Genomic DNA, 11,197 nt, shown 5'->3' on the forward strand with positions numbered 1-11,197 from the left:
GAATGGGAGAATCGGAACTGAACGCGCTTCTCTCCTGTCACATTTCTCCGCAGCGCATTTTATTTATGACTCTTGAAACTGTGTCCAACACTAATGAAACCAGATGCTAATGTTTATTACAACACTTCTGTGTTTTATTCTCCGATAAGTGGATACTCCAGCAGAATCTAAAGGAGAGCCCTGGCAGAAATATATCTCCGTAATTAAACTTATCTTATAGGAACTTGTGAAGTGTTTCAGTTATTTGAAAGGAACTTGTACAAAAAGGCAATTTGATGGATTATGGAAGCATTTGTAACATTCATTACAAAGAAGAGGGAAATGTTCATGATTACCACGGAACAGACCATTTATGCAGGTGTGAAGTTCCGGTGATACAGTCTGCGAGTTTCAATTTGGTTGCGTTATTCTGCGTTGTGGGGCTGATGCAGTGAAGGGGTTAAACTGAGCTGGCTTTAATTTGTACAAATGGCTCCTGTGCGGTCAATTCAATTAGCTGCAAGACAAATCACGGTGCAAGATAGTGTGGCAGAGGGCTGTACAAAAATCTGCACGTCTGGGGCAAGATCAAGCCGTGATGGGGGGTTGCATCATATATACACGGTGGAGTAACATTATTATGACCACCAGCTAATAGCCGGAGTTACCGCCATGTGCGGCACGAACAGCAGCTAGATGGGCTGAACTGTCATGTTAGACACACGTCTGGTAGCCATCAGGTTCATTATGCCGGTGAGCTGCTCCGCTGTAGTGCGTCGGTCGGCCCTCACGCACCTTCGTATCCAACGTTCACCTGTTACATCGATGGCACGTGGTGCTTCACTGTTTCCACGTCGGTTATTGGCAATGGCACCATTTGTCCAGTCGCGATACACCTTCACCGCAGCAGCACGCGGACAGGTCACACACTGCGCTGTGTCAGAAATACCGCCGCCCTTGGCCAGAAAGCCGATAATCATCCTTTATTGCAGCTCAGATAAATCGCCCCTTTTACCCATGACAGCAACGAGTGATATGTGTGCAAATGGCCTATCGCCCACCTTATATACCCACCAAGCCAGCACACGTCACGCGGCGTACTACGCGCTGCTGATGTCACATGTAGGAGATGGTCATAATAATGTGACTCGATAGATAGATAGATAGATAGATAGATAGATAGATAGATAGATAGATAGATAGACTTTTTTTTAAGTCTGTAATACTATTCTTACATTGTTGACATCTTAAACTTCCATAATGTAACGCCGTGAGCTAAGCACACAGTCTACATCAAGCAGACCGCCATATACACTTATATGTAACTGTCTGGTGCGGAGTCAGCCCCCCCTGGTGGAATTACAGTGCACTATCATACTGTATGCTGCACCTGTCTCTTTAAAAATCGCCGCAGCAGCTAAACGATAACTTGTAGAGCAGATAAGTTCGCCAGGGAAATATTGTAAATATACTAAAGTTAGTTATTGTTTTCCACCCTTAATTTCAATGTGGATCTTGTTCCAAGATAAACATAGACTGTTGCCAGCATGAGACAAATATGTCTGCCAGCGCTATTCTTCTGAACTGATATCAGTTGTTATGGAGCTAGATGTGTACTATGTGTATATTTAATCTTTTCACATCTGCACAAAAAGGATTAACAATGTTACAGATTGAGGGCCTAATTCAGGGGTTCACTACGGCTGGCCGGCGGTCGGGTTTCCGGCGACCAGCATCCCGGCGCCGGGAGCCCGACCGCCGGCTTACTGACAGCGTGGTGAGCGCAAATGAGCCCCTTGCGGGCTCGCTGCGCTCGCCACGCTACGGGCACGGTGGCGCGCTACGTGCGCCACACTATTTTATTCTCCCTCTATGGGAGTCGTGGACCCCCACGAGGGAAAATAAGTGTCGGTATGCCGGCTGTCGGGCTCCCGGCGCCGGTATACTGAGCGCCGGGAGCCCGACCGCCGGCATACAGAAGACCACCCCTAATTCAGACCTGTTTGCTCGCCAGGGTTTTTTTGCAGTCCAGCGTTCGCATAGTCGCCGCCCACCGGGGAGTGTATTTTAGCTGTGCAAGTTTGCGACTGCATGTGCAGCCGAGCGGTACAAAAAGAGTTTGTGCAGGACTAACCCAGCCGCTGCGATCACTTGAGCCTGTCCGGGGCCGGAATTGACATCAGACACCTGCCCTGCAAACACTTGGACACGCCTGCATTTTTCCAGACACTCCCAGAAAACGGTCAGTTGCCTCCCACAAACGCCTTCTTCCTGTCAATCTCCTTGCGATCGCCCATGCGAATGGATTCTTCGCACAAACCCATCACAAAGCAAGGAATGGCTTTGTACCCGTGCAACGCGCTTGTGCATTGCGATACATATGCATGCGCAGTTCTGACCTGATTGCAGCGCTGCAAAAAATGCTAGCGAGCGATCAGGTCTGAATTCGGCCCTGAGTCTCAATATTTCTCCTTTGTTTAGCCATGAGACATTTTAAGAAAAGAAAAAAAGAATCATCTTCAAAAACATTCAACGTTTAAATTCTTCAATGTACAGTACTTCAGCTTTGGCATCAGGATGGGAATGAAAGCGTCCAGCTCCGGAGGATCATTGCTTATTGTCACCTTATAAAGTCATCTGGAGCGCAGAACAATATCTAAAACCTGGGCAAGCGGCTGCATTTTTTAAATACGAAAAGCATCATTAAGCCAGTGTGTCAATTTGTTAAAGTGCCAGGTAATGATTTTACAGGTAATTAGATTTTAACAGGCAGAAACAAATTTATGTCCCATTCTTTTTATGGTGCATGTAATGATGGATGTACTTTTGCACAATCTGTTGTTTTTAGGTACACAACAATTCCTAATGCCCTAAAGCAAATGAAATATTACATGTCAGCAACTGATCAGTGACTGTATAAAACACATTAGTGGCTTTGCTTGTTGTGGCTGCTCCTAATCGGAGATCGTCCATCATGTCTGGGAAAGATGGAATGTCTGGAGTTATGGTTGGTACAGAGAATAATGGATGTGGTCCTCAAAGGTCAAGTGGACAAGATAATATTTGGAGCTGCTGTAATCTCTATTAGGAAGGAACCGGTTCTCTTGTAATAGTTTGGCAGAAATGCATTTTTAGTAATAGTTACATTGTTCTTTTTATGGGGGGGTGAACAGTCATTGTGTCACCGTATCGCTGCGTGGGATCTTTCTGCTGAGGACAACGAAATGTAAAGTTCAGCAACATAGTAACAAGTGTAACCGAAAACATTTCAGTGATTTTTTAACCAAGGGGGTCATTCCGAGTTGATCGCTCGGTAGCTGCTTTTAGCAGCAGTGCAAACGCTAGGCCGCCGCCCTCTGGGAGTGTATCTTAGCTTAGCAGAAGTGCGACCGAAAGGTTAGAAGTTCTGCTATTAAATATTTTCCTGCAGTTTCTGAGTAGCTCCAGACCTACTCCTACCTTGCGATCACTGCAGACAGTTTAGTTCTTGGTTTGACGTCACAAACACACCCTGCGTTCGGCCAGCCACTCCCCCGTTTCTCCAGGCACGCCTGCGTTATCTGCTGACACACCTGCGTTTTTTAGCACACTCCCGTAAAACGGTCAGTTACCTCCCAGAAACGCCCCTGTTCTGTCAATTACTCACCGATCACTTGAGCAATTGAAAAGAGTCGCTCGGCCTTGTGTAAAACTGCATAGTTTTGTGTGAAAGTACTTAGCGCGTGTGTACTGCAGCCCATACGCATGCGCAGAACAGCCAATTTTTAGCCTGATCGCTACGCTGCGATCAACTCGGAATGACCCCCCAAATTCACATCAGATTCTGTAACAATGTAACTTGTATATTTATTTCTTTCCATATGAGACTTATGGCTTGTAAGACTTGTGAGGAGCCTATAATGTACATACTGTATGACAAGGCATGTAAGTGTTATGTAGCAATGGCCCTCATTCCGAGTTGTTCGCTCGTTGCCGATTTTTGCAACGCAGCGAATAGGTGGAAAATGCGCATGCGCATGGTACGCAGAGCGCATGAGCTTAGTAATTTTACTAAGAACTTAGTAGATTTACTCATGAGCGAACAACGTTTTTTCCACGCTGAAGTGTTCGTAGTGTGATTGACAGGAAGTGGGTGTTTCTGGGAGGTAGGCTGAGCGTTTTCAGGGAGTGTGCGGAAAAACGCAGGCGTGCCAAGGAAAAGCGCAGGAGTGGCTGGAGAAACGGGGGAGTGGCTGGCCGAACGCAGGGCGTGTTTGTGACGTCAAACCAGGAACGAAACTGACTGAACTGATCGCTATCTGTGAGTAGGTCCGGAGCTACTCAGAAACTGCTAAGAATTATGTAGTAGCAAATCTGCTAATCTTTCGTTCGCTATTCTGTTAAGCTAAGATACACTCCCAGAGGGCGGCGGCCTAGCGTGTGCAATGCTGCTAAAATCAGCTAGCGAGCGAACAACTCGGAATGAGGGCCAATGTCTCTATTCGTTGGGCACCTTCGAGGTTGGTCTTATGTGTAAACACTACAGGTGTATCCACATTCACCAATCATTTTTGTGTCATCATTCTCAAGAGCCATGGCGCAACTCAGACGCTACTCCACTGGTAGCAATTCCCAGACTTTCATACTTATTTTTAAAATTATTATAGCGCATGTGTCGCATCATACTGTAGCTGCATCCAACATACCTTATAGTGTGCAGCACATATGGTGTAGCATTGCAGCCTCACAGCACTGAGGTCTTGGGTTCAGCTTCCACAATGGCTCTAACAGGGTGGAGTTTGTATGTTCTCCCCATGCTTGCTTGGGTTTATTCCAAGACTCCAAAAATATAATGGTAAGTTAATTGGCTCCCAACAAATAAATTAACCCTTGTGTGTATGTGTCTGTGTCCATGTGGCAGGGAATATAGAGTGTAAGCTCTACTGGGGCAGGGACTGCACAGTCGTTCCACCATCGGAGATGTACGCAAACCATTGCAGATGCCTCACAATCGGAGATGTATGCAAAGCAGATTTACGAGGAACCACAGCAGCTTCTTATATGTAGTATGTTTTGTCCAGTAGAAAATCAGCAGGACGTGGTACAGTATGTGATTTTTGGTTGATTTTTTATTGATTTTTTATATCTATTTGCTGTGAATTTTGAATGGAACTGACAAAAACTGACTGACTTTAGACTTTAAAAATTGACTAATATCAACATCGGATTAAAAATCGTCCAATAGTCGTCCCAAAATTGTCTTTTTAGTAAATGTGATATTTTTTCTCCCTGAAACAACCTGTCGATGTTTATCGATTTGAAATCTTTTTTTTTTATCAAAAATTGATCTTTTACTTATTTACCCCCAACTATCGATACTTTTTTCATAGCCGTCTGTTGAAACTGCAGATTTACTAACAATTGGTTTCAAAATCGACCAAAAACCGACCACAAACCAACTGTAAAAATGACCAAAAATAGACTTTTGACTGACAGGTGTGTTTGACTTCTAAACCAGCGTCTATTGGGCCAAACGTCAATATGATGCTTACAAATAGGGAGACAGGCATACAGGGCACTTTGGCTGTAGTAAATATAGCATTAGAAGCCTATGGTATGCTTTGCACTTTCCTGAGGTGTGCACGTCACCTGCTGACTGAGAGGACCCAGGAACCTGAATCAGAGGAACAACAGCAGCTTACTGGGGTACTGCAGAGGCAAAGCAGGCCGAGGTTCTTCCGTATGTGGCTCTCTGCTGCCCAGATCACTTAGGGGTATATTCAATTGAAGTCGAAAGCTGCCGTCTGTCGAAAAGACGTCAGTTTTCGACTTTTTTAGGTTTGAAGGGGTTCCGACCTATTCAATCTAACGCACGTGGATCGGCAGAATAGCTGCCGATCCGCGTGCTTGTGTCAAAAACTTCGACCATCTCAATTCGACTTTAAAAAAAAGTCGAAGTGAGATGGGGAGAGCAGCGCCGGAGACAGGGAGAGCAGCGTTGGAGACGGGGAGAGCAGCGCCAGAGGATGTGTCACAGCGGCCGCTCACAGCAGCGTCCACCCGGCTCCAGCAAGCGAGACCTCACTTGCTGGAGCTGGGTGGACACTGCCGTGAGCGGCGGCTCTGATGCGGGGACAGGGAGAGGCAGAGACGGGGACGGGGGGGTGGAGAGCCGCGGGCAAATGGGGGAGAGCAGCGCTACAGCAGCGGCTATATATCCGCTGCTGTAGCGCTGCTCTCTCCCGTCTGCCGGCGGCTCTCCCCCGTCTCCCCTCCCGCATCTCAATTCAACTTTTTTAAAAGTCAAATTTAAATGATATTGAATAGCCCAGGTTGGATCCATTCCGACAAATGAATGACGGAATGGATCCGACTTCAATTGAATATACCCCATAGACAGGGATGGCTGAGCTGCTCCACCTCCCAATGCTGTGCTCGGCTGCCCGGCATACAGTGATTATGACACACCCCTGTATGATGTGGCCATGCCCCCTTTTTGTACACGCGTGCACAGCACAATGCTAGGGCTGTCGAACATCCCCCGTCAATCCTTGTATATTTGTATACGTATTATGTCTACGCGGGGGACTCAGGTTATGTCTATTGCTCCTATTACTCCATCGGAGGTGCTAATGATCTGTTTGGGTTTTGTTTTTCTCTAAAACTCTGCAGAGATGGATTAAGGAGGGGCAACAGGTGCGGTCATCCCGGGGCCCCCACACACTAGGGGCCTCCGCACACTGCTGAATGAAGCAGAACAGTCCCCCTCCAGGAGCGGCTGCCGAGGGCCTCCCCAGTCTACAACAGTCAGTCTAGCGGGATTTCCCTGCATGATCCCACAAGACTGATTGCTGAAGATTGGGGAGACATTATTGCCCCTGGGCTCCCACCAGCCTTAATCTGGCATTGAAGCTTTGTGTTGCAAAATTAACATGTGGTAAAATGTGGCCAATAGGAAAGCAGTGTTCAATTTTTAGTTGGTTTTAGGTAATAACCGACAGACTTTAGAACAGCAAAGTCGACCAACATCGAAGTAAGTTCACAAAACACTTAAAACTGACAGATATTCTGACACATACATCGATGTTGGTTGATTTTGGTTGGTTTTCAAATCGACCAAAAATCGACCTTTAGCAAATGTACCCACAGGTGAGTAACGTGACGCTTGCTGCGGTTCTGGCCTCATTGTCCTTTCATCCATTTACCCTTTACAAGTTCACAAGTTTATGAAGCCTTTGTCTGTTTTTCATTCTGTTTGGGAAGCCGGAGGCAATGATCCTGGAGGGAAAGCGATGTATTATAGATGAGCGATTGTCTGAGACGCTGAATTTATAAAATGTGGAGTAATTTGTTAGACAACTTTTGTTTTGTTAGGAAAAAAGGAAAATGTTCAGATGTCTGTTAGTCCCAAAGCATCCCAATTGTCTGTACTAATTATTCACCGATGGTGCACGGAATCTAAGATTTCATTGGGAATAAACTACATACTGTACTAAGGGTTTATTGTGGCAATATACTGTATACAATTCCAAGTTGGGTTGGTTGGCACACAGTTATTTCCAAATACGTATATTTAAAGGTTCTACACACATGCACACTGAGACCTTTACACAACTGGAGGCCCTATATACGGGATACGTACCAAATGCCGGTGAGCGGTATCCCAGCTGTTACGATCACGACAGCGAGATCTTGTCCTCCAGAACGCCAGCAGCGGGGCGAGCGATAGAAAGCCCCTTGCAGGTACGGTGGCCCACTGAGCTCGTCACAGGTTATATTCTCCCTCTATGGTATGTCGTTGACACCCACAGAGGGGGAACAGCCTGTGTCGCCAGTTTTCCGGCGGCGGCATTTCACCCCCTGTCAGGATTCCAGCGTTGGTATTGTGACCGCCAGGATTTTGACTGGCGGTATGGTAACCGCTTCCCCTATATACATACGGAGACCCAGAATGAATTTAAAGGTATAACGTTATTTAGCGTTGCCCCCGATAAGCAGTTGTCCCGCAGAGACTAAAGGCTACAGCTTTGTATCTAACATCAGTAGTTGCTCTGTATGGTCCCGGCAATGTTACTGCGCACGGACAACCGCAGATCACGCATGTACGCTGTCATACCTGCCAACATTTTACACACGTGGCCACGGGTAAAGTGGGCGTGGTCACGCCCCTTTTCCTATACTGTCAATGGAAGTTTTGAGAGCCAAAAATCGGTACAGACCATAAAAAAAAGGTTCTGTACCCGCCAAAAAGGTGCAGCTGGAAGGTATGCGCTGCGAGATTAGGGATCTAAACGGATCTCTCTTCACACTCACCTCCAAAGTTAGAGATTAGTAAATATCCATAATTTAGTTGTAATCACATGTAAACTGCTGTTTCCGCATGGTTAACGGGTCATGTGGGTTTTGCTAAATAGGCCCCATTGTGTGACAATAGAAAGGTGGAATCTCTAACTGCACTCTCCTATTTACTACAATTCACATTGTTCCCCATATTTAACAAAGTGTCACGGGCCGCAACCCGTGTCTCCGGCAGCGTCCGGTCATTACTAGGTGACCGGCGCGCTTGTGTCCTTCCGCCTCCCGTCTTCATGGCAACCCTAATGCTGAGCCGATGAGTGGGCAGGGGGAACTACCACACGGCGGCTTCATTAAGTTGCCTGGTTATGTCTCTGCAGAGTTCCTGTGTCCAGCCCTGGGCCAGTTGCATAATCTGTCACGTTGTTTGTAATCTCTGCTAATACTACCCCTCGTCTATTTATTATAGCGTCACATGCATTCTCTGTGTTGTCTTCTCCAGTACTCCCACTCCCAGTAATTCCACCTGCTGGTCCAGAGATTTCCCTGTTGTGTGCATTCCTCATTGCAGTCTAAGTAGGCAGGACTGCACCACCTTATACTAATGTGAGGGTCCCTCAGAGCTCTGCCTGTTTTCCGTCCATCTCCACGCAAAAGACTGCGCTGCCCATTATTTTGCCATCAGTATTGGGATTTAGACCCACCCCAAATGATCGATGAGAAACAGGTGTTTCCGCCCGCACACTCTGAGCAGGCACAGCAGCCCGGCCTCACACACACATGACGTTCCCATGAGACAGCTCTGCTCTGCACATCCGTTCTGCAACCACCGCACCTAGGTGCCACCCAGAAAAACCCATATCGTGCAAGCAAAGATCTGTCAGCAGACGGAACAGTCTGTCGGCACTTTCAGTCTCTGTCTATGTGCGTATGCGTGGATCTGCACGTGCTCAGTCTGCATTTGCCTACTGCAGAGCATGTGCAGCGCGCGAATATCCGTGGGATCCAACTGCATATGGACTTGTATACAATTCAGAATCAGGCCCATTGTAGTCAGTTATTGCACTATTTTCTTTTGTATCAACAAGAAAGTCTCAAAGGGCCCGACTATGGGGGTCATTCCGAGTTGTTCACTCGTTGCCGATTTTCGCAACGGAGCGATTAAGGCGAAAATGTGCATGCGCAATGCGCATGGTACGCAATGCGCATGCGCTAAGTATTTTAGCACAAAACTTAGTAGATTTACTCACGTCCGAACAAGAATTTTCATCGTTGAAGTGATCGGAGTGTGATTGACAGGAAGTGGGTGTTTCTGGGTGGAAACTGACCGTTTTCTGGGAGTGTGCGGAAAAAACGCAGGCATGCCAGGATAAAAAGGGCGAAGTGTCTGGAGAAACAGGGGATTGGCTGTCCGAACGCAGGGCGTGTTTGTGACGTCAAACCAGGAACGAAACGGGCTGAGCTGATCGCAGTGTAGGAGTAAGTCTCGAGCTACTCAGAAACTGCTAAGAATTTTCTATTCGCAATTCTGCTAATCTTTCGTTCGCAATTCTGCTAAGCCATGTTGTTTTTTTGCTACTGCTCCTGCATCTAAGTAGCACCGTGCATGCGTCCTGTTGGTGTTTGTTGCAATTCCAGATGCACGTACACGCAAGTGTTTTTAAACTGTAGTGAGCGTTCCTTGGCGGATTCAGGTAGGTGTCTTAGAGCTTGCACAGAGAGGGGCGTCCTTGCACAATCAGCCGTATGGAGGTACACCAGGGAGGAGACTTTGTAATGCCATTTGCATAAAGCCACAGGCTGACAAGAGCCAAGAGATGACCCGCGGGCGAGTCTGCATCCACCTGTCCGCCCAATGAGCCTAATTCAGACCTGATCGCTCGCTAGGGGTTTTTTTTGCAGCGATGCGATCAGATAGTCGCCGCCTACAGGGGAGTGTATTTTCACTTTGCAAGTGTGCGAACGCTTGTGCAGCCGAGCGGTACAAAAAGTTTTGTGCAGTTTCTGAGTAGCTCAGGACTTACTCAGCCGCTGCGATCACTTCAGCCTGTCCGGGGCCGGAATTGACGTCAGACACCCGCCCTGCAAACGCTTGGGCACGCCTGCGTTTTTCCAACCACTCCCAGAAAATGGTCAGTTGACACCCAGAAACGCCCTCTTCCTGTCAATCTCCTTGCGATCGGCTGTGCGAATAGATTCTTCGTACAATCCATCGCCCCGCAACGATTCGCTTTGTAGCCATACCAAGAGCCTGTGCATTGCGGTGCATATGCATGCGCAGTAGTGACCTAATCGCAATGCAGCGAAAAATCCTAGTGTGCGATCAGTTCTGAATGACCCCTAATGTTCGATGCAGCTTCTGGAGTCAGCAGGAGAGCTGATTCCCCTCCATCCTGTATTACATCAATGCTATTCTATGGACCCTTTGTTCTATCCGCTCCATGGGGGTCATTCTGAGTTGATCGCTAGCTGAAAATGTTCGCTGCGCAGCGGTGTTGCAAAAAAAGGCACTTCTGCGCATGCGTATGCAGCGCAATACGCACACGCAACGTACTTTCACAATGGCCGATGTAGTTTCACACAAGGTCTAGCGAAGCCTTTTAGTCGCACTGGTTGCCGCAGAGTGATTGACATGAAGTGGGCGTTTCTGGGTGTCAACTGACCATTTTCAGGGAGTGTTCGGAAAAACGCAGGCGTGCCAGGAAAAACTCAGGCGTGGCTGGGCGAATGCAGGGCGTGTTCGTGATGTCAAAACAGGAATTGAACAGTCTAAAGTGATCGCAAGCGCTGAGTAGGTCCGGAGCTACTCTGAAACTGCACAAAATTATTTTGTAGCAATGCTGCGATCCTTTCGTTCGCACTTCTGCTAAGCTAAAATACACTCCCAGTGGGCGGCGGCATAGCATTTGCACGGCTGCTAAAAACAGCTAGCGAGCGAACAACT

Source organism: Pseudophryne corroboree, chromosome 8 (genome assembly GCF_028390025.1).
Source record: "Pseudophryne corroboree isolate aPseCor3 chromosome 8, aPseCor3.hap2, whole genome shotgun sequence".
NCBI classification, from domain to species: domain Eukaryota; kingdom Metazoa; phylum Chordata; class Amphibia; order Anura; family Myobatrachidae; genus Pseudophryne; species Pseudophryne corroboree.